This window comes from Protopterus annectens, chromosome 4.part0 (genome assembly GCF_019279795.1).
Source record: "Protopterus annectens isolate FY-2018-M chromosome 4.part0, PAN1.0, whole genome shotgun sequence".
NCBI classification, from domain to species: Eukaryota; Metazoa; Chordata; order Ceratodontiformes; family Protopteridae; genus Protopterus; species Protopterus annectens.
In genome coordinates, this window is record NC_056733.1 from 360,905,248 (window position 1) to 360,929,841 (window position 24,594).

Genomic DNA, 24,594 nt, shown 5'->3' on the forward strand with positions numbered 1-24,594 from the left:
TAGGGTGTAAAAAGAAACCTCCATTAACATCTTATAAGTACTTTTAGTCTACTCTACATTCCTATTGACTGCAGGTGTATATCCTCTACATGTATTATTACACTAGGCAACATGCATTAGGTTGTGTAATGGGTTTGGCTAGTTCATTATATACCTGACCTATATCTGACATACCAACTGTCCAAGATGCAGATGTTACTGCTACATAGTTATATATTTTATTTATATTTATATATCTACATATCTGGTTGTGTTCACGTGACATTTTCAGTTAAATTTCTACAGAACCCTACATTTCATGTAGCACACTCACATTTCTGGGGAACAAATTAACAAGCTACTCGTGTGCCAGATTTACCTATGCATGCCAGCCATTAACCAACTGTTGAGGACCGTATATATGCTTCACAGCTACTGGCACTTCCTTCCTCCACTTTATATGGGACTGCCCAACTGTGGGTTGACACCACTTAATACAACAGTACTATTTATATAATGCAAGGTACAACAACATTTCAAAGTATGTGACACAGACACACTCCAAGTATTATACCTTTATTAATTACATTACACACTTTTCTACAGGATCTCTCCTTTATTTGATATTACAGTGCATATGGAAGACATATTCAAGACATATTATACCTTTGTTAATAGGTTACAACACTCTTTTTCAGGCTCACTCACTTATTTTATATGACAGTACATGCAGAGATATTATTCTGGACTTATTTTATCTTTATTAATGGGTTACTACACTCTTTTTCTGGTTCTCTGATTTATTTTATATAACAGTACATGCAGAGAAATTATTCAGGGCATTTTATGGCTGTATTATTGGGCTACAACGCTTTTTTTCAGGCTCTCTCACCTATTTTATATAACAATACATGCAGAATAATTACTAACCTGCCTGGTGGCGCAGCGTTCGCAGCCTATCTGCATAGGCTTGCTGATTCGCAGCACGGACTCCTGCAGCTGTGAAGTAAATGAAGGGATATTGAGACATACCTATCCATTATATAGACTAGATTAGCATGTCTTACTTACTTCATTCCATGGCTACCTACTCAGTAGTGGGGCATCTTGCATCCCATGGGCTTCCTGTATCCATCGGTTCAGTAGGTCCTGCTTCCATCTCTTCAGGTCTGCATGGTGGTGATGGACCTGCTCACCAGTCCGAGGGACACCTGTGGCACTGGTGAGATCATGAGCTAACCGGTTCCAAGCCTCTGCTTTGTACTCCATCCCATGGAACTGGCCATGCAGGAGTCTTGACTCATGACGGTAGACAAGGAGCCAAACCATGTATTTTGACTCCTCGATGCCCCAGCATTGCCCTCGAAAGCATGTACCCTCTCCAGCATCAGCCAGTCTGACTGCAGATGGGAGCTACAATCAGTTATGGCGAGTATTCCCGCCTATGGAGCTTAAATATGCCACATTTCCCGCACTTTTATGTGATTGGCCATTTTTGAAAATTCTCGGCTGACTGCAGACCTGCTTAGCAATGGTTAATCTACCATTTATAAGTATATGAATGTTAACAGTAGCTGGTTATCCTAAGCTGGCATGGCTTAGTGGTTCAGTGCTTTGATTATGCTGCACAGTGTCCTGGGTTCGAACCTTGTCATTGCTTTTTATTTTACTACTGTCCAGACAGGCTAGGGGGTGTGGCTGTGTTTAGGCAACTTTGATCTACATTGCTCCATGTTGCCCTACTGTGTGCTGGTTGGAGCGGTGCACACCTCCGCGCAAACCTATTGCTCTGGGTAAAGCCCTACTTAGCTATGGGCAACTATATTGCACTGAGTAAAGCACTGCTTAACTACAGGCAACTATATTGCACTGGGTAAAGCGCTGCTTAACTACTGGCAACTATATCGCATTGGGTAAAGCATTGCTTAACTACGGGTGACTTTATTGTGCTGGGTAAAGCGCTGCTTAGCTACGGGCAATTATATGTCAAGATCCTTCCTATATTTATATATATACATTTTGTTCACTGATACATAGGCCATTTCAATGCGTTTTAGTAAAATTTTATTCATATATGTCAAGAATTATTTCATATACTAATTTAAAACATAAAATAGAAAGGGGAGTGGTGGGACTCGAACCGTGAATGCCTCCTCTTTGTGTGAAGGCTCTACCACTATGCTATTGCGATTTGGCTTAATTTGCATAAACATTTCTTATTATGCTCTTCAATGTGGAAATTGCTAACTGCAGCCAAGCAATGAGCACACCCGTACAAACACATGCAAATACGGGCAGCTATATCGGGAATTATAAAAACAAATTAAAAGTTTTACATTTTATAACTGTACTGGGGGTTTACAATGCGAGGGAGTGTAGTGTTGGGTATGTAGACATTTGAGCGGACTCGCTCATGTGTGTTGACATTTCATAATTCAGACACTTGCAGGGGCGTGGACCTTTGGACTGCTCGGCAGTCAGACACGCCCCCTGCCTTCCTGCACGGTCTGTGTTAGACTTGGAGTAGAGTCAGCGTGCCCTCATGAATATGCATGGCACGCTGACGTCATACCTTTCAACTGCAGTTTCTGAGTAAGACTTATTTAGTCTTACACGGAGGATTCGTAAATCCTGGGGAAAGTAATTTAATTTCAACTATTTTTCTGAAGTTAACCTTCTGTATTCCAGTTTTCACTGTTAAAATATGTACATCCAAACAGCTGCAATAGTGCAGGTACATTTCTGTTCTATTCCAGTAGTGCATGCTGTGGTTACATTTTAAACACTTTGCAAAAACCTTTTCAACACATACTTCTGTACCAGCAGTTTGACATACACCTGATATATAGTTCTAATACATTTGTAACACAAGTATCTTATATAAATCATGTTGATATTCACAAATTACATATAATTATTTACAAAATACCATATAGCTGGGCTGGCAGTATCCCCCTTTGTCACACATGGGTTCATAGTTGACTACTAGGCTAATGATCCCAGGATCCTTTTTAATCCTATTCATGATTTCCAAATGTTTCTGGCAAGTTTAAATACATTAAGGTTATTTTAAGGGGTATATATAGGCTTAAGCATGGGTGGTCAAATATGTATAGTCTGTCTTCTCTGTGTAGTAGAGACAGAGGTACCCAACCTGGGGCAAATTTCTAATTCTCCATCCACTGGTCCAAGATAAGAATGAACTGGATTAAAAAAGAAGTCTGTTTTATCTTAGTGCCATAATGAAGTTAGTATACATAATTTCAGTGCTGCAAAAGGACTTTCCCTTCTGCAAAAAAATAAAAAACATACATTTACTTTTTTTACAGAGTTGATTTTCTGAGCAGTTGTAATCAGTGAGTTGGTTTCTCTGGGTCTGTAATTCAGACTTCTTCTAAAAGTATAGTTCAATATTACTTCTCTGTTTTAGCAATGACTTTGTTTTACATTCTGTTCTTATCCAGGGAATTAATAATAGTCTGTGTTTTGCTGACACAGCCCTGGATAATGACTTGTCATAGGTTCATAGGTTGGTACTAGGCTATCAGCCCTAGGGCCTATACAAGCCTAGCCAAAACAATTCCCTAACTATTTCTTCCCACACTATTTACTTTCCTGGACCCCTGTCTAGCAGGGCGACTGACATGATCCCCGGGGTGAATTTCCTTTCTCCCATCCAAACATCATGGTTCCTTTTGAAGAGGGCCAAAGAGGCACTCTGCCTGACATGTATGGGCAGTCTATTCCAGAGTCTACGGAGTCTCTGGGTCAGGAACCTATCCCTCCAACATCTTTTGTTTATTGTGATGAGGGATTGGGATTTCTTTAAGTGTAGCATGTCCAACAACTCTGGGTTTGACATGGCCTTGTATGTTAAGCAGAGATCATCTCAGAGTAGACAATATGTGACAGAGTATAGCTGGAGTTTTTTAAGGTGGTCAGCATCAAATTTTATATCCATGATTGCAAGTTATATTCATAACAGTCATCCAATTTCTTTTGTGATTATCTGCTGTGAAAAGGCCCTTCTGAGGACACAGCAAAATGGGTAAAAATTTGTCTAGTACTGTAAGACTGCTAGTTAGATGTAGATTAGCAACCACTGTAATGGTGATGTGACAAGAGATCCTTAGCAAGTGGAGTTTAACTTATGCATTCAGCTAACCCAGTCTTACATCAAAAGCATTTGTTCCAAACTTGTAAGACACAAATAACCTTTTGAGTGGCTGACTGGTATAGAAGGTGTGGTGCGTGAGATGAAATAGGTACAAAGTTCAATCTTGTCAGGGTGGGTAGCTCAGTAGGTAGGATATTTGCCTTTGATGCCATAAGATAAGAAGGCTGTGAGTTATATTCCCACACCAGATTCTCAGACACAAAGTCCTGTAGTTGCCCTTGTCTTCATTACTGATATTGCAATGCAGCAGAAGGAGATGCTGCATTTGTTAGTGCTGTCCTTCAGACGAGACGTTAAACTGTCCTGTCTACTGGAGTCCATGGCAGTAAAAGTTCCTATGGCACTTTCTAAAAGGTAGGTAAGCTTTTAAATGAATGACAGTTTCTCTGGGTATAGACTTAGCTTTTATGCAAGGATAATCAGAAGACTGGGGGTTGGGGTTTTAGTCCTGCCTAAGGTGCTTGGATTTAATTTAAAGTTGTACCCTGATGTTCTTCAAATGCAGCCTACATGTTTGGATGGTTGTTATCTAACACACACTCAGTTTTGCCTCACAAACCCTATTGGAAAGGTGAGACAAGCAGCGGGGATTGCATTGGCCATGCTACAAATAATCCACCCAATCAATTGCATAGTTACTATAAATTATGTCATATTCATTGTAATAATCTATAAATTTTGTTTAACTAACATGATCCTTTCTATAGGCATTATATTTATTTACTTCATGAAAGTGCTTGCTTGTAAAGACAGAATGCATCACGTATTTGAGGAAAACATCATAATCCAAAAAGGATTCAGAAGTATGGATTTTTCTGATTGTTTGCACATTATGTTGTACAGCATGTGCATGTAGCTGTAAATGGTATCTAAAGAGCTATGTATGTGACTCATGGACACTAGTAAGTCATGTTCATTTAAGTATGTAAACCTTTAATAGAGGATACTGCAACATATGGGTAGTCGTGTCTTTTTCATTCTTGAGAGCTACAGGCAATAAGACTATCTGCAAGGACAAGCTCCTTTGCTTCCCAGCATTTGGAATTTTCAGTCTTTATTTTACAGTGGATAGAATAAGAAAGATATGTTGTAGTTTCTTTCTAGCTATTTTTGTAGTCAACCATTGCCTCTGTGATCCCAGATTTGTACTGCTAATGTATTTCATCATTTGTGCAGACAAGCTGCTCAGAATTACTGGTCACTGAACATGGTTAAGTACTAACCACATCATTTTTTTATGCTATAGAAAGCAATTTGTGTATAATTAGTATAATTATTTATGTTAGCATGGCACAGTGCCAAAAACAGCAGTAATTTTGAATACCTGTGAGAGCTGACATGAAATAAAGAATTCTGCTGGTATTTTGCTTCAGTTCATGTAATGTGCCTTCATTTTATCTTTATGTAATTTAAAGCTGCAGAACAAATTACTTATCCCAATGAATAAACCATCTAAATATGACAGCAGGTACTATAAATTAATAAAATGCTCAATGGGAAGCTGGCAGCATTAGATCTAAAGAATGGTCATTTTATTAGCCATACAGAATAGCAATCAACAGACTGTCGTGTTTCAATGATTTTCTAGATTGTAGTTACTCATTGAAGTGTCAGAGCATGATACTGGAGTTTTATTTCACAACACATACCATAAACACTGATATGAATTCATGGAATAAATTAAGCATGAAAATGTAGGAATTTCTAAAGATATGGTATACCAGTATACCCATTCAAACATTGCCAGGCTTATCATTCATGGCTATCGTGTTCACATGAGGACTAGTAGGAATATAGGAACAGTACTATGCAAGCAATCCCAGGAACCATAAGGTGACAGGCAATATACTAGTGAGCAATACTATCATGACTGATGCTTTGTTCCTCTAATATGCATTGCAAAGAGGGTCAAGTGCACATAAATGAACTTCAAAGCCAGTGTGCAAACTGTTTAGAACCAGTATCTTGCATGAATGGTGGTTATGCAAAAGGCCTGGAGTAGCCACTCCAAAGAGTACATGCCTGTATCCCACAGGCCTATATCTGCTCCTTCATTTTTCACTACTTCTGCAGTGATAAACCAGTGCTATTATCATTTGATGATTTGATAAACCAGTTGCCCTGCAACTGAAACCCTGGAAGTAGCTTACCCAGTCAGTACTTTATGCGACAGCTATGGGGGAGTGTCTGTCTGATGTGAAGTAACCACCATTCAGGCAAGGTCAGAGCAATTGTCTGTGATTAATAGCACTGCTTCTAAAAGTCTTACACATTAGGTTAATAATTTAAATAGTTTCAGTGGTGCAAAAGGTAACACACTTGCCTTTGGTACAGAAGGCTGTAAGTTATATCCCACACCAGACAGAGTGTGTCGTCCTTCAGATGAAAAGTTAATCCAAGGACCCATCTGTTTGAATTGGCGGTAGCTCAAGTAGATGCAAAAGATTCCACAGCAGCTATCGAAAATTGTAGGGGGCCAAATTTTTAATATAAATACCACCTTGGGTCTCCCCTGAAAAGAGGCTACTAGTCTAGTGGGACTAATATAGTCAACAAAAGAAAAACAAAATATAAAAATAAATGTTCACTGTCCTGTAGGAATATCACAGATACCAGCAGGGTAATGCTGCTATAGTTGGTCATTGCCACTGTACCTTCTGGAGTGCCAAACTCCTTCTCATCCTATCTGTTTTTCTGCCCTTTGCCTCTACCTTATGGTTCTCTAATCCATAGGTTCATAGGCGGTTATTAGGATAATGGTCCTGGAACCCTTACAACCTAGCCATATTTATCTCTGAGTTGCCCCAATTGTCAGTGGTTAGGTGAGTGATGTTCGCAGAGCTAAGGGTCTCTGTTAGTTAATATTGACTTCCTCTGTCCAGGAGGGACATGATAACCACACAAGGAGAGAATTTGCGGTCATGCATCCATTGATCTAGGTTGTGTTTGAAGAAGGTCAGACAGGGTCTCTGTTTCATGTAAATTGGAAGCTTGTTCCAGAGAAGTGGCAGTCTTTTGGAGATATATATATCTATCTCTTTCATCAGGATCTTCTGTCCTGCACACACTTGTCTGTTTAAAGTTATGAGTTACCTGATTTCTCCATCTTGCAGTGTGTCCTCCAGGTATAGTTGTTCAGGAAACCCCTTCCATCTTTAAATAAACAGATGTCAGTTCTCTGACAAGTGATTAATTCTTTGGTAATATCAGTTTGAAGGTGTCCATCCAAATCTCTTGAGGAACCTTTTTCTTTAAATTCTCCCTGTCTGTGTGTGCATAGACCATACCCTAACTGTGGCATGAGCTTTATTACACATGTTCCTAATTAATACATCTGTATTGTCTGTTCTTGGGCTTCTTTTTAAAAATTTAATAAAGATAAATGTAGCTTCTATTAGGTTTTAAAGACTTATCAAATATTTCCTATTGTCATTCCATCCCTAGAAAAAGAAAGCAAGGCTCTGGTTACTCGGTTTTCCTCACTGTTTATTTTTCCTGACTCGCTGAGCTTGTTCTTGAATTCAAAGAAGGAGTGGTATGATCAAAGATCTTATTTTCATGTCATGGGTCATTGAATATTGAGACATTCTGTTCTACATCACCTTGAATCTGTACAACATGTGCCCCCCCATAAAAACATGTCCATAGTGTTTGTTTTTGAGACTATGTGTGTGTGTGTGTGTGTGTGTGTGTGTGTGTGTGTGTGTGTGTGTGTGTGTGTGTGTGTGTGTGCCCCGCATTAAAAACATGTCCATAGTGTTTGTTTCTGAGACTCTGTGTGTGTGTGTATGTGTGTGTGTGTGTGTTTGTCTGTCTATCTCTCTTTCTTTATTCACTCTGTAGATGATGAGATGCCCTAAACACTACATGATTTCAGGGGTATGGTAAGATGTTTGTCTGTATTTATACATCTCTTTCTTTACTCAAGTCAGTACTAGATGGGTAACATAAGTGTAGCTGTCGTGCCATCAGTGACATTGTAAGATACTTAAGTGTCTTTATGAGGCAGTGTAACAGGTCATGTGGTTAGATGAAGTAGATTGTGAATCTTCTTAGTTACTGCCCTTATCCTATTGCAGGATAGGTAGAAACAGATAGAAGACAACCAATCCCAAGGCCTGAAAAATGCATTCTTTGTAGTGCTGGCTTCTCAGGAGTGTATAATAGTGATTAGGTTCATGAATTGGTTTGATCATGAAATGACCGATCATTTCTATGACTGCTATTCATGCTTAGTGTAAGCTGTGGTCTGGGCCATGAAACTGCAATGGCATTTGGGGAAATCTGTGGGCAGGAAGATTCATGGGCGAAATATGTGTTGGAAGGCAGACATCAGCTACTACATATGTCATTATACAACTGTGCTCCTGACTACTGGAGAACTTGCGTATAAACTAGCTGAGCAAGGAAAGGTAGATAAGAATGCAGACTAATTCACCACTGTGGTTCTTCTGACCACTAAGTTCTCACAACACAACAATTATCTATTTGAGATTGTTTGGCAGTTGCTATTATATGAATGAGTAATTAAATAAGAACTGAATGAAATAACTTGTGTAGAAAGGACAGAAACTGAAATATGAATAAGCAAACAACAGACTGCAGCAATACAAACTTGCTTGGAAGCATACTGAATTTAAAAAAATAAATAAAAACATAATATTCATGTTGTCCCATTATATCTCCCATTCGTCAGGGTCCAGGGAAACATTAAAGTGTAATTGTGTTGCATGTTGTAGTGAGTTATCTGATTTTTGTGTGTCTTGAGTGTTTTGTATAGTGCTAGTGTTATAGAAAGGATTTTTCTAAGGTAAGGTATAGGGTTGAAATTAGTGGTAGGGTTAGCATAGGCATACATTGGTAACATGAATCCAAGTGGTGAAACCTTTCTATTGTGTGCTAAGCCTAACACTGACGCTGTCCCTGCCCATAACCCCAAACCTACAGCTTAGTTTAGGGAAATCCCTTTCTGTAACACTACAACTATTCAGATGAAATATTTCTGAATTTAGAGGTAGTGTTTTGATTAACAGATTACAAGAGAAGGCTGTTTGTTTTCCTTTTGTGATCATTTTTTCTGTAATGCTTAGGATTTTTAGGAAGCTGATTTTGAACTGCTAACATTGATCACCTGTGTTTTTTATGCTTTTGCATTTCAATAAATCAACAAATACTCTGTACAGACACACAGAAAGAAGAACTTTCATTTTCATCTCCTGCATTCCCACACAATCTAAATACAGTATACAGAACTGTATTTGTTGATCCAAAGTCATGTCTTTGCTCCTGAGGTACCAGTCGCTTTGCAATACATTTCCTTGACTGTTGGCTCTTTTGTATAATTTTGGAGCATTGTCAAATATGGACAAACACATTTCTTGAAATATAATCACCTCAATTTATAATGTAATATGTTGTTTTGACCCCCCCCCATTACTCAAACCACTGTCACTGCATAGTAATGTAACTTCAGACATTGTGGAAAAATAAATTCTATGCTAGAAATTCAGCTTGGCTGTCATCGTGGTTTATAAGATAGGGGCAAAAGAAGAACATATTAAAATTTATGATGAAAATATGTTAACATTTTCATGAAGGTAGCCTAGTAACAGAAAAGCATTATTTCGATTGTATTTTCATCAAACTGATTCTCTTTTAAAGATTTTTATCCAGAAATGATGGTGTATGTATTTGTTTTGAGTGGATTGAACCCATAATTATGAATATGCACAATACAGTAGCAAAGAAAGCCAATGGGAGGAGTGAGAAATCATTGTGTTACCTACGTGGGAGTAGAAGTGTCCAGAGCTGAATGAAAGCATCTTGTAAATCAGAAATGCTTTCTAATCTAAGCTCTTCTTGTAATAAGCAAATATAATGTGCCTCAATTTTTTGTTTGTAAATGACAGAGTATACCCCTTATTTGTGTGCATGTCATTATGTCTACATATGCCAGATAAGTGTACTTTATACTGAAACTGTATGCATGGAGCTTTTCTGTCCAGGCCTTCTCTGAAAATGGACTCTACCCATCCAGATTATCCTGGTTACTGAAAAGCAATAAACAAATCAATCAGTCAATAAATATAAGTGATGTGTACTTTTTGTTACCATTCTGGCAGCTATTGTGAGATGGAGAGCACCAGATGTGGCTCACTGTTGGATGATGTCATTCTTTGTATACCCGTCCACTGTTCTGCAGGACTGTCATAGGTACCACCATAGTAATGCTACTGGTTTGCATCATTGCAGCTCTTGAACATTGCAATTTGACTACATATTTTCAAGAGCAATACTTCACAATTAGTGGCACAGCTTTATGCTGAGCTGTTTAGGTGATCAGGCTCTGACTGTTACCTCATAGGATTATTGGTTTGTTAGAAACAATATCAAAAAGGCAAGGGAGAATAGTAGTAAGCCAATTTTGGCATAACTTGTCATGCCAAACTCATTAATTAATAAACCTGACGGCTTTCAGTGATGCCCACTTGGTATTGCTGTCTGCTGAATGTGGATTTATAAACCTAGCAATTCATATTGTTTTCTCCAGTCATATAGACTGGCAGTTTTTTCATTGATCATGAGTAGGACTGCTGTTGATTAGTTGATCCAGGCCAAGATGCACTTATTCCACAATGAAAGGAAATTCTTGCCGTGCTTTGCAAAATTAATGTCTGCAGCACATGTTAAAAAAATGTTGCAGGCATTCATGTAATTAATACCTTTAGGAAAAGCACATTACTCTCAGTTTATAAAAAAATACTAAAGTTATAGTCACATTTTACCTGGCAAATGCAGTTTTTTTTTAACTTGGCTAACACTATTTTCCCTGACAACCTGATACACAGTTCTTTCTTCAGAACTTTTCATAACTGTGATAGCTGCTGTTTTTCAAATATCAACTAAATATGATTTTGCTCTGATAAATATTTTTTTTTTGCAAATCCAAAAAGTTATATGCTTATTTTCATGAGATGACACTTCATAAAAACTCATTAAATACTGAACACAATTAATTTAGTGACTACGCCATTGTAATATTAGCAGGTGTAGTGGAAATGTGTTTTAAAATCCTGTTATTACTTAAAAATGATCACAGTATATTCTGCCTGATCTCAAAATGAGCTAACTTCTTTATACATTCTCATGAGTATAATAGTGACATTTTCAAGATCTGGGTTAATGTTTATTTTTTTCCAGCTCCAGATGATGATTTACAACTTTGTTTGGCAAATCACATTTGACTCTCGAGTCAGATATAATAGGTGTCTGTAGCCTTAACAACATTATAAAATAGTCTGCTGTCATTTAAAAAAAAAAAAAAGATGACCACATATTGTTTTCAAAACTTTTATTCAAAAACTGGATAAGACTTTTTTAGCCCACATTGGTAATATGGCCAATTACAGACCTCAACTATTTCAAAGTTTTTAGCTGCAGAAGCTTTCTACACCTCATATAATTGATTTCCCCATATATTATAGGACCTACCATATTAAAAAAGACTGCTGATATTTTTGGCAAGGAAACAGCAATTTTATAAACTTAAACATTAGCATTTGAAATGGCAAAGAAAACCAATTAGCATCAGTAATTTTCATCATTCTCATCGTTTAAGTATGAGAGCTGCAATTGTCAGCTTCATAGCAAACTTTATTGCAGTATGAACTGAAATTTTGCAAAACAGACCTTAAACATTCTGTTTTAGTTATGGAATGACAAGACACAGTTTATGGAGTGTGTTCAACAGATCAGGCTTTACATCAGGTGGTAATGAATTGTTCCACATAAAAATCTACCTAAAAGCCTTCCTCTATCCCAAAATATATCCACAAGAGACCACAATGCCAGCAGTCAAATAATAAATATCCTACTGAGCAAAATCAACAATCTTTCAGAAGGTTTAGCCTACTAGCAACCCACATCAGTTCTGATAAAATTCAACCAACTCATTATTGAAATGTAAAATCACATTTTCACACCAAAACACATCATGCCTGGGGATTTCTTTATTAATTACTCATCTGACACAGAAATAAATGGCTTCCTTACAGTCCTTGGCCTGGTTCAGATAATCAATGAATCTAGCAGACTCAACTTTAATATTGATAGTTCTTAACAAAGATACCACAGAAAAAAGCAGCAAATGCATCCTGCCTGCTTTCCATTTGTGACCACTGTCCAATAACATTCAGGTGAACTCTAGATAACAATAACCACCTCATACTGACCACCTTCCATGCAACCCTGCCACCCCAAAAAAATAATAATAATTGCTACTTTAAAAGATTAGTTTTCCAAATCCAAAGGAAAAAAAAAAAAAAAATATACATATATATATATATATATATATATATATATATATATATATATATATAATATCTACAAAAAGAAAGGAAAAAAAAAAAAAATATATATATATATATATATATATATATATATATAGGAACACTTTATAATCTCGAAATACTGAAATGTCAAATTTCAATATCTCGAGACTATAAAGCCAAAGGTTGAAAATAGCAAAAGTTCATAATCGCGAATGTGAATATCTCAAATTCGTGGTTATGGGCTACGCTACATTGTTTCCGGGTTTGTGTGTTGATGGCACGTGGTGCTGTGTGTGGATCTAGGTGTTATGTCAGGTAAGTGAATGTCTTGTAAGGGTTTTGAGTGGGAAGTAAAGTGTATGTGAGTGTCCTGATATGTTTGATGTGTGTGTGAGGGAAAGGAGAATGTGCGTGTGTGAGTTTGCTTTTGTTTCTTGTATGTGTGATCTCGGAGTTAGTATATATAAGTGGGGGGGGAGGCGCAGCACATCACATGGGGGGGTGCAGGGGGGCTTGCCCCCCTGCTTATGTGTGTATGAGTTGTGTATGTGTGTGTAGTTTTGTGTTTTAAATTGTGATGTGGGTGTTTTGGTCTATGTGCGGTGTGATGTGTGCAGTTTGTTTGGGTTTTTGAATTTCACGGTTTTGAGCTCAGGGTTTTTTAGTTTCGGTGTTTTGTTAATTCAGTTTCATGGTCTCGAGATACTGAAATTCGATGTTTCAGTATTTTGAGTTTATGAAGTGACTCTATATATATATATATATATATATATATATATATATATATATATATATATATATATATATATATATATATATATATACATGTACACACACACACACACACACACACATATATATATATACATATATATATATTTATATATATATATATATATATATATATATATATATATATATATATATTCCAATGTTACTAGGCTACAAAAAAGGCCTGGCAAAAATGGAAGCAACACGTTTCACCTGATAACAAGGACACTTTCATTGCCGTGAGAAGTCTGGGCAAAATGACACAAGAAGACACAAGGCAAACTTCCTCTGATTCTCCCAGGATTCCTTAATAAACAATAGAAAACAATTCTGTAACCATGTAAATCATATCACTCAGTAATCCTCAAATAAAACCCTTTTCAGGAAGATACTGTTCCTTCACCTTCTAGCAGGCTCAGCCCTTTTGACTTCCTAGTACATTCTTCAAACATTTTCTGCTTCACCCACAAACTTATATCCACCCAAATCTCTACCAGACCTTCACATTAACCCTCTCTTTCATCTTTAACAAATAAATAAAGTCAAATTAATGAAATTACAATGTACACCAATGAAATCCCTCTGGAGTCTCCCACTGGTGCAGATGTCATACTACCATGGTTTGTAATTTTATTTAAACAATACTTATTTCTTCCCTTGCAACATTAGTACAAACGTTGTTCTTACCACTGATACCTTGCCATCTATAGGGGCAATTTAAAGTTCAGATTTGCTCAGATTTCTCTTCTTCATCACCTCTAAACATGGAAGTAACACAGGAATCCATTCTAGTTACTTATCAATAACCTCCCTAATTAATGTCCACAAATCAAAATGATTCTGTGCACAATATCATGGTCATCTGCATAATTAGTATATGAATAAGTAAAATAAAAAAAAGAACTAGAAGAGGACCTTGCCCATCTAGCCCTTGACCTAAAAGACAATCTAATCCTAAATTGCAAATAAACAGAGTCAGCACTGTTGGGAGCTAAGCAAAACATTGCTATAGTAACCAATCAGTGGATCATACAATATAACAACCAAAAGCCTTTAGACAAACACAAATTTTAAATACTTTGGAATCTGGCTATATCAAAACATTAACTTCCAACACATCAATAAAACTGAGTCTAAAATGAACATACTACTCTTTTGTGAAAAAAATCAGTTCCCAGTTCTTTATACCACACCACAGGGCAGCAAAAGTCAAAAAGGTAGACCTGCTTACTCAACTCAAAGGTAGCTTTGCAATCACAGTCAGCACATCCATTAAGATCCTTAACACCTCACAAACAACAGCTAACAACATCTGTGGATTTGTCATCTTGGCCCCAAAAAAGGGCACCACTGCAATATACTTATCAAAGTTAAATGGATACTAATAAAGCAAAGGTTGTGAATTACTTACATATATACTTTAAAACTTATACACCTTTCATTTTTTTTTTTGCAGCAGGTTTTCCAGAAGATCTCCAGTCTACAATCTGAGATCTTATTTACACTAAGTGGCTAACTTATTCCCAGGGAATAGGCACATAGAAGAGACCACAGTTTCACTACAGTGGCCCCTAGAATGTGCAAATCCCTCTCAGATAATGTCAGATCCATCACCGCTTATTTAGAATTCTGGTTGCGAGTAAAAACCAATAATTACAGAAAGAGGTCTCTTGTAAATGCTTTGTAAAAGGAAGCATAACTTAGATGCTCTGCTCTTTAAACTGTCTCTAGCTCATGCTCTCATAATAGTCTGTCATGCTACCACAATAATCCTACATACACATTAATCCACCACATAATCTTGCACATCTCCATACTCTGCTGTCTCTTCTCTTTCATTGCTCCCCCGACCTCTCATCATAATTCCTTTCCCCCTTCAAACTTAGTATGCATTGTGAATATTTTTTCTGCTTCCTTCTGCCCTGTGCCTGCTGATCATAAAGTCTCCCCCTATCAGACTCAAGCCCATTCGTTCGCTAGTGACAGGGATTATCCTCAGATCTGCAACAGCACGAGTCACCTGGAGAGGCTATTGTTTCTTCAGCTATGAGGGCTGCTTGTGCTTTTACTGGCATTCTAAGCAAGATGACAATAGTAAACCAGCCTTAACCTTTCTATTCATGGGGGGAGATGGCAGGGCAGGGTGCAGCCTGCATCAGTGATAATAGTAGACCAGCCTTAATCCTTCTATTCATAGGAAGAGGGGGCAGGGCAGGGTGTAGGGTTCAGCCTGCATCAATGACAGTAGTAGACCACCCTTAACCCTTCTATTCACTGGGTGAGGGGAGCAGGGCAGGGCACATTTTGTATTACAGTAAGGGTCATGGTGCCTTCCTAAGTGCATGTTTTCATGTACTCAGAGTAGGCTACTACCCATCGGATGCTTGATGAAGCACATCCATACCCCAAGTCTCATCCTTCACCACTTCTTCCAAAGGATGACTACAGCACATTGCTAGCTCTCTCTCCCTGCCCAGCATGGGCACAATCAGCCTTTTTTCAGCTCTCTCAAGCAAAGCTTCTAATCAAACCTGGGTCGCTTTGGCTGCAGTCAGGGCTTTATCCTTCCATTCCACTAGAGCTGGATTGTACATACTGGAATCAGTGTAAATTTCATAAACATAATATGAATGCTGTTGAGCTATATCAGATAACATCATGTTATTCCTTTTTCTTATTTTACCCTCTATGAGTGTGACCATGCAATACGATCATTACATCATTTGTGCTCCCATACCTGGGCATCTGTTGTCTTATATTACTTGCTAGGGCAGGGGGTGGAGCTGGGTTATGTTTTAAGGCATAGTTTATGGAGGCTGAAGCTTGAGGGAGTCGTGGAATTTAATAAGTTTATTGTGGATGCTGGAAGAAGTTCCTTTGGTATGAGTTTATTTAATGGATCAATGATTACATCAGAATAAGGCTTGCTGCAATTATTTAGAGGCAGGAGTACTTGTATTAGGAGGAGGAAAGTGAAAAGGGGTTCGTAAAGAATGAACAGCAGGAACATTTAGTAATTAGGGAATTGCATGACAGAGCAAGCCTGAAAAAAGTCTACTGTAATCAGTGAAATGGACATAATTGGGTATCTTTAAGACCCAACTATAACCTCCAGTATTATTGAAATGTTGATGATTCTGGTTTTATTTTAAGGAGTTATTGGAAGCCTGCAGAGAGTGAAGAACTTAGTCACTTTTGTGGTTGTATTTTGAAGTATGTAGCAGCTTTAATTTTGTTATGAAGAAGCTGTTAACTCTTTCTGAATCATGTGTATTGAGTTACCATACATGGGTAGTACCTGATTTTGAGATTATTGAGCGCACAGGCTTTCATAATTACTTTAGTAACCATTCTGTAATGCAATATAAAAGTATTTTGTTTAACATTACCTTACCAGGTTAGTGGGTTGGGTCCAAAGATGCTTTTCAGACATTTAAATTTTATGTATTCCAGTAAAGCAGTTTAAATTCCACAGACACATGACAGTAAACTTCTTTTGCACATGAAGGCCTGCCAGACACACTTGCTTACCTATTTGATGTAAAACAGTACATGTGCACACCAAATATATGATATATTCCCACCAGGTAATATATATTGTTAACATATTGTAGCAGAATAATAAATGACATTCCCATTCTCAGGCTGCAAGCCAGTGTCAGTGATATTCACAGAAACATCCCATTATGATTATTTTGTACAATGGCAGATATATCCACTTTATAAAGGCATTACATGTGCTAACCAGAGAACTAAGAATCCTGCCCCACCCCAACAAAGCCACATATGTCTGTAAGTACTATGGAAAAATGATGAACAACATTTAAAATGGACTAACCATGTGTGTTCCATTGAAACAGTTGTTGGACAATGCCAGTTACTTTCCCAGAACAAAATCCCAGTACAAATGTTTTGCACATGAAGGGCTGTGTAGATATCAGTTTGTCAGCTTCCATCATATTTAATTTATGCAAAACAGTACATCTGCAACCCAGAGGCATGAGAGCATCGTACCTAACATGACAAATTTAATGTCTGTACTATGGTAAAATTGATGAATATCATTTCCACATTGAATAAACCATCTGCAATCAACTGGATACATGTTGGACAGAGTTTTCAGAGACATCCTAGTACAACTATTTTGTGTATGAAGGCATATGCATACATATACATTTGCCTGCCATAATTATTTTCACTATAAGCAAAACATTTCATGTACACACCAATGATTTTGGACATGCTTCGTCCGGTGACTTATGGTATGCAATTAATGTGTAAAAGCAGAAATAACAAAAAGCATTTCCAGACTAAATGAAGCATGGGTGTTCCACTAGAAAAGTTATTAGACAATACCAGTCACTCCACCATCAATACTGTTTAATAGACTGCCTGTACAAATATATCGTCCATGATTATATTATTTGTATGAAAGGTGGTACGTGTATAACTTAGAGTTGTGGGAAACTCTCTCCTATAGAGAATAAATCTTGGATGTCCTATGGCAAATTAAACAATCATATTCACAAGTGCATTTCAGTGCATCAGGCATGTCTTGTCTGCCAGGGTTTCGAAAGGGAAAATCATTTATAAGTTGGAGCAGGACCATGCAACTACTGACTTGTATTTGGACTGTGCAGGCGCTAGGCTTGAAAAACAAGAGACCCTTGCAAAACGTACCCAGATACATGAATAGTACATGCAAACTAAGCACAGAAGGCAACACAACCAGTAAATATCTAGGTGACATCTGCGCAAACACTTGCATCACTTATATTGATAAAAAAAAAAAAAACAATTAAAATGTTTTGGTCAAGAATATACTGAACTGTAATGAGAGGGAAAACAGCAACATGGACCAAGAAAAAAGATCCCTCTATTACTTGCATGCCTAATTATTTTATGTGTGCTGATGATGTAAATATGGAATTACAGTTGTATCACTCATGGCCACCTTTCTTGTAGTTAGCAGCATTAGTCATTGTCTTTGGCCAGTGGGATGAAAATTCCTTTGGATACGAGTAATGTGATGAGGCTTTTCTTGTTACCTTTATAGTACAGGGACCCCAGAATTAGTTACAATAGTACAAGGAATTTAGGATGTGAATCACCTGCATTACTGGAGTGATGGGTTTATCTAACAAGAAGCAAATTACCTGAACACAGTTTTATTTAGTAGCTTTGGAATCATGATACACCGGGAAACATGGCTTCTACAAAACTACAATGGAGTGAAATTACACATATGCTCCCAATATGAGAAGCATGCTCTTGTGGATTACAGAAGTAAGGAACTTCTTGAATAGGTTGCAGCATCTCTGATTGATATGACTCACTCACATGATGCAGTTTACTTTCTGTTCAGGAGAAGATAATGGGTGTTCTGTATAATCCTTTACCATTTTAACTAAATGTCGAATTATAATTATTACAGACTGCATAAGTGCTGCAGACAATAAGGATTACTTGCAGTTCACATATATGAGCATAAGTTATTTGCTCATTTTGAAACTCCGCCACTATAACGTGAATGCATGAGCTATGCTAGCTAACATTTCCTGAAGAGAGAGACTGTGTCCCCCTCTCACACTGGCTTAAGATAGACAAAATGCATTGAACCACATTTGTCCTAATGGATCTTGTTGGGCACTGATTTGATTATCGTGACAGCAACTGTGACAGTGCAAATGCTGCATTATGAATATTGGTAAGGAATACAAAAATAAAAAAATGATGCCCCCACATGAATAGCAGAAACCACAAACCACTCTAAGGCTGTGGTAAGCTTGTTGGTTCACTAAGGCTGTGGTAATTTTTCCTTGGTGACTGGTTCCTGCTCATTCTGCCGTAATGGAATTTGCTTTGTGAATATTGGTAAGGAGAACATGCTCCAACAAAGTCATCAGAATCTAATATGTTATTTGCAACACACATTTCACCTTAGTTCATAGGTTCATAGGTTGGTACTAGGCTATTGGCTCTAGGGCCTATGCAAGCCTAGCCATAACAATTCTCTGGATATTTCTTCCCACAATATTTACTTCTCCAGGCCCCTGTCTAGCAGGGCGACTGACATGATCCCCGGGGTGAATTTCCTATCTCACATCCAATCATCTAGGTTCCTTTTGAAGAGGGCCAATGAGGCACTCTGCTTGATATGCATGGGCAGTCTATTCCAGAGTATGGGGAGTCTCTGGGTCAGGAACCTATCCCTCCAGCATGTTTTGTTCATTGTGATGACAAGGTTTAGATCCCTGGAGTGTGTGACTCTGAAGGATTGGGATTTCTTTAAGTGGAGCATGTCCAACAGCTCAGGGTTTGACATGGCCTTGTATGTTAAGCAGAGATTGCCTCTGAGTAGACGATATGCCGCAGAGTATAGCTGAAGTTTTTTTAGACGGTCAGTATATGGCATCTGCTTTAGGCCTGTGATTCTTTTAGTGAGGTATTTCTGTGGCCTTTCCAGCTGTTGCAGATGTCTTGTGAGGTACATACCAAATGGGGCATTATACTCTATAATGGGTCTAATGAGGGATGAGTACAGTGGGACAATGACCTCCTTTTTTCTGGATGAAAAGCCCTTAGTGATGACGTGTGCCACATAGAAGGATTTCCTGACTGTTGTGGCAATGTGGTTATCAAAAGTGAGACCACTGTCCACCTGTGCCCCTAAGTCTCTCATAACACTTTTGATGTTTAGTGTCCTGCCACCTATGTGGTAATTAATGGGTACATGTTTTTTTTCCAAAGGGGATAAATATACATTTCTTGACATTAAGCTTGAGCCCATGGCTCTGGCACCAGGTATCTATTTCTGTAAAGCCCTTTTGTAGAATATCCACATCATTTGGGGATTCAATAATGGCTCCCAGTTTGCAGTCATCTGCAAACTTTGTTAGCCAGAGTCCTTTAGTGTTGGCCTGTACTTCAGAGAAGTAGATGCCAAACAAGAGTGGTCCCAGGACTGAACCCTGAGGTACTCCACTTGTCACTTGTCTGGAGCTGGATTTGGAGTCGGCTACTTTTACTCTCTGGGTTCTGTCAGTAATCCAATTGGCAACCCATTGAGTGATGTAGGGATTTATGCCCAGCTTAGTAAGTTTATCTATGATTCCAGAGTGGGGGATGGTGTCAAAGGCCTTGGAGAGGTCCAGATAGGCTGTGTGGACTGCCTTACCCTTGTCCACAGCTCTGGAGACTGATTTGAAGAAGTCAATCAGATTCAGGAGACAAGATCGGCCCTTCACAAACCCAAACTGGGTGGGGTCCAGTGTTTGAAGGTTGCCAATGTCTTTGTTTATAAGTTCCATGATAATGTGTTCCATGCCCTTGCAAATCAGGCTTGTCGGACTGATGGGACGGTAGTTCCCGGGATCCAAGGTGGATCCTCCCTTGTGGAGCGGGATAACTGTAGCTGTGCGCGACTCAGTGGGCACGAAGCCCGAGGAGAAGCTATGATTAAACATGACACTTAGGTGAGGTGCCAGTTCATTTTGTAGTTTATGTAGTACACAGCCTGGGATTTCATCTGGTCCCATGGATGCTGTATTCTTAGCTTTGGAGAGTGCGGTTTCTACCTGTGTGGCCGTGATTATCGGAATTTGGCAATCTTTTGGTATTGAGATGGGCCCTTTAGGGGGTGACAGTGGGGTGAATTTGGTACTAAATTGATCTGCCAGGATATTGGCAATATCCTTGGGATCAGTATATTTAATGCCATTCTGTTGTAACTCAGAGCAGATCTGAGCATTGCCATTTAGATTCTTGACATAACTATAGAATGCCTTGTGGTTGTCTTTGGAACCTTTGGCAATTTTATTTTCGTAACTAGCTTTTGAGGATTTTATGAGGGATCTCAGCTTCTTACTGAGGCTGCTGAGGGAGTTTTTTGCATCCTGGGATTTTCCTCTTTTTTGCAACAGTTTCTTCCTTCTGTTGTATAGGTTCATAGGTTCATACTCGGCTATCTGCCCTGGGGCAATTATAAGCCTAGCCCAATTCTGTATGGCTTACGCCACCCCTTGATTTGAGTATACTGTGCCCTTTTTAAGGTTTAGTTTACTGTGCCTCTGTCCAATAGTGACACGGGAGCAATCCCTGGGACAAACCTACGATCCCCCATCCACCTGTCGAGATTCTTCTTGAAGAGATTCAGTGAGGTGCTCTGCCTCACATGAACTGGAATTCTATTCCAGAGCGAAGTGAGCCTCTGGGTTATGAACCTGTCCCTCCAGCAAGTTCTATTTATTTCTGTGCTGAGGTTCAAGTCCCTCGAGCATATGGCTCTAAGGGATTTAGATTTACTGAGGTAGAGCATGTCCATTAATTCTGGATTTGACATAGATTTGTATGTCAGGCATAGATCGCCTCGAAGTAGGCGGTATGCAACTGAGTAGAGCTGCAGTTTTTTTAACCGAGCAGCATATGGCATCTGTTTGAGACCCTTGATCCTCTTGGTGAGATACTTTTGGGGTCTTTCTAATTGCTGCAGGTGTTGGGTAAGGTACATCCCAAAAGGGGCATTGTATTCTATGATGGGCCTGATGAGGGATGAATAAAGGCACGATTACCTCTCTTGATCTAGATGTGAAACCCTTCGTGATGAGGTGGGCTATGTAGAAGGTCTTTCTAACCACTTTGGCAATGTGGTTTTCAAAGGAGAGATTGCTATCAACTTGGGTCCACAGGTCCCTAATAACTTTCTCTGTACTTAATGGGTTTCCGCCTATGTGGTAATTTGTGGGCACATTGTTTTTGCAAAAGGGTATGACTATACATTTTTTGGCATTTAGCTTTAAACCATGGTGCTGGCACCAGTTATCTGTCTCTGTGAGACCTTTTTGAAGGATGTTTGTGTCAGCTGGAGAGTTGATTATGGCGCCCAGTTTGCAGTCATCTGCGAACTTGGTGAGCCATAGTCCTCCCACGTTTGCCTGTACCTCGGAAAAGTATATACTGAACAAGAGTGGTCCCAGGACAGAACCCTGTGGGATGCCACTTGTGACCGGTTTCGAGTCGGACATGGCTCCAGCAACTCTCACTCTGTGGGTTCTGTCTTTGAGCCAGTTTGCGACCCATCTTGTGACATAGATGTTTATATTTAAGCTGGATAGCTTATCTATGATGCCCGAGTGGGGTATTGTGTCAAATGCCTTTGCAAGGTCCAGATAGGCTGTGTGGACTACCTTCCCTTCATCTATGGCTTTGGTGACTGTTTCAAAGAAGTTAACCAGGTTCAAAAGGCAGGATCTGCCCTTGACAAAGCCGAACTGGGTAGGATCTAGTGTCTGTAGGTCCCCAATGTCTTTGTTTATGAGCTCCATGATGATCCTCTCCATAGCCTTGCAGACTAAGCTAGTCAGGCTTATGGGGCGATAGTTTCCAGGGTCCATAGAGGTTCCACCTTTGTGGAGTGGGACCACTGTTGCTGTACACCATTCTGTGTGCACATATCCTGTAGTGAGGCTGAGATTGTATAGCTGTTTTATTTGAGGGATTAGTTCCTCTTGGAGTTCATGTAGGATGCAACCTGGGATGCCATCTGGTCCCATGGAAGTAGTATTTTTTGCTTTGGAGAGGGCAGCCTTCACCTGAGCATCAGAGATGTTTGGGAGGCAGCCCTCTGCCGGGATAGGTACTTGCTCTTTTGGGGGGGAGGGGGTGGAGAAGTTTGCACTGAACCTGTCTGCCAGGATATTGCCGATGTCTGTGGGTTCAGTGTATTTTTTGTCGTTTAGAATCAACTCAGAACAAGTCTGGGAGTTGCATCCCAGGTTTCTAACATAACTGAAAAAAGCCTTATGATTGTCTTTGGTGTCCTGTGCAATTTTTCTCTCGAAGCTGGCCTTGGAGGATTTTATGAGGGATCGTAATTTTTTGCTAGTACTGATCAGAGATGCCTTCCCTATTAGGGATTTTGCTCTATCATGTAGTAGCTTCCTCCTTCTGTTGTACAGTTTATTTATGGCAGGGGTCCACCAGACTGGACGCCTGCCTTTGGATGATTAGGTCTTGGTTTGGGATAGCATGATCCATGCATTCCTGGAGATGTCCATAGAATGCGTTTATATAGGATTCTGCAGTTTGAGCCGTAGTTTCCGCTGGCCCTGGGGCCTTGAAGGATTCCACTTCGGTTTTGAGAAGTGAGAAGTTCACTTTTGAGAAGTTTTTCACTGTGGTTTTCTGGGCTGGGGGTGGGGTTGGGATGCGGACATCCAGTGAAATTAATTTATGGTCTGATCTTACCAATGAGGGATATACTTCTGGTGTGGAGCATAGAGTCCTCATGTTGGTAATGATCAGGTCTAGTATGTTGTCCCCTCTTGTGGGAGTGGTGACTAGTTGTTCCATAGCATTTGAGTTTATAATTTCCAGGAACCTTTGGGCTAAAGTGCTGGGGCTTGAGTAGTGCTCCCAGTCAATGTTTGGGTAGTTGAAGTTGCCCAATATAATGGTGTTCGGAGAAATCTTCATGTTCTCCAATGTTTTCAGGAAAGCCGAGTGTGATTCCTGACTTTGAGAGGGTGGTCTGTAGGATGCTATAAACTAAAAAGCAGTCTTGCCCACTGTTAGTTGCACATGGATGGTCTCCGATACTTCGTGGAATGCCACTAACCTGGAGGTGTGGATATCCTTGATAAATATGGAAACTCCCCCTCCTTTTCTGGTTCGGTCCTGGTTTTGGGGCTGAAAAGCATGATATGAGGTATAGCCTGGTAGTGCTGGGGGGCTCTCTGGAGCCTTGAACCAGGTTTCTGTCACTGCACAGATATCGATGTTCTCCATACTGAGGAGAGCTTCGAGTGCGTGCATCTTGAGGTTAAGACTTCTGGCGTTTAGTAGCATAACCCTTAGTTTCTTGTTCCTTGTGCTGTCTATGGGGGTGGGTTTGACTTTTGAGCCTTGCCTAAAAAAGGCACTATGGGGGTGGCAAGAGCCTTTGCCAATATCCGAAAGCCCAGTGGTGACAGGTGCAAGCTGTCCCTAGTGAAGCAATGTGGCTTGTCGAGCATGTCATCCCAGACTGACAGACACTGGATCCCCTTTGAATGACACCAAAATTTTAGCCAATTGTTAAAATTGATCATTTTGTCTTTGTACTGTGGCATCATTCTAGGTGAGGGTAAGATGCTGCTCAAGGTCAGGGTCATACCAACCTGGGCTACATGATCAGAGAGCTCCTCTATGTCTCTTTTCATGTAGTCCAGGGAGGTACGTCTCAGGTCATTCACACCAGCATGTACAATGACTGAGTCATATTTGTATTTGCTTTGGAGTGACCTGAGTGCTTGCGTTATGTGGCTGATCCTAGCACCCGACAGGTAGCTCACCATGACC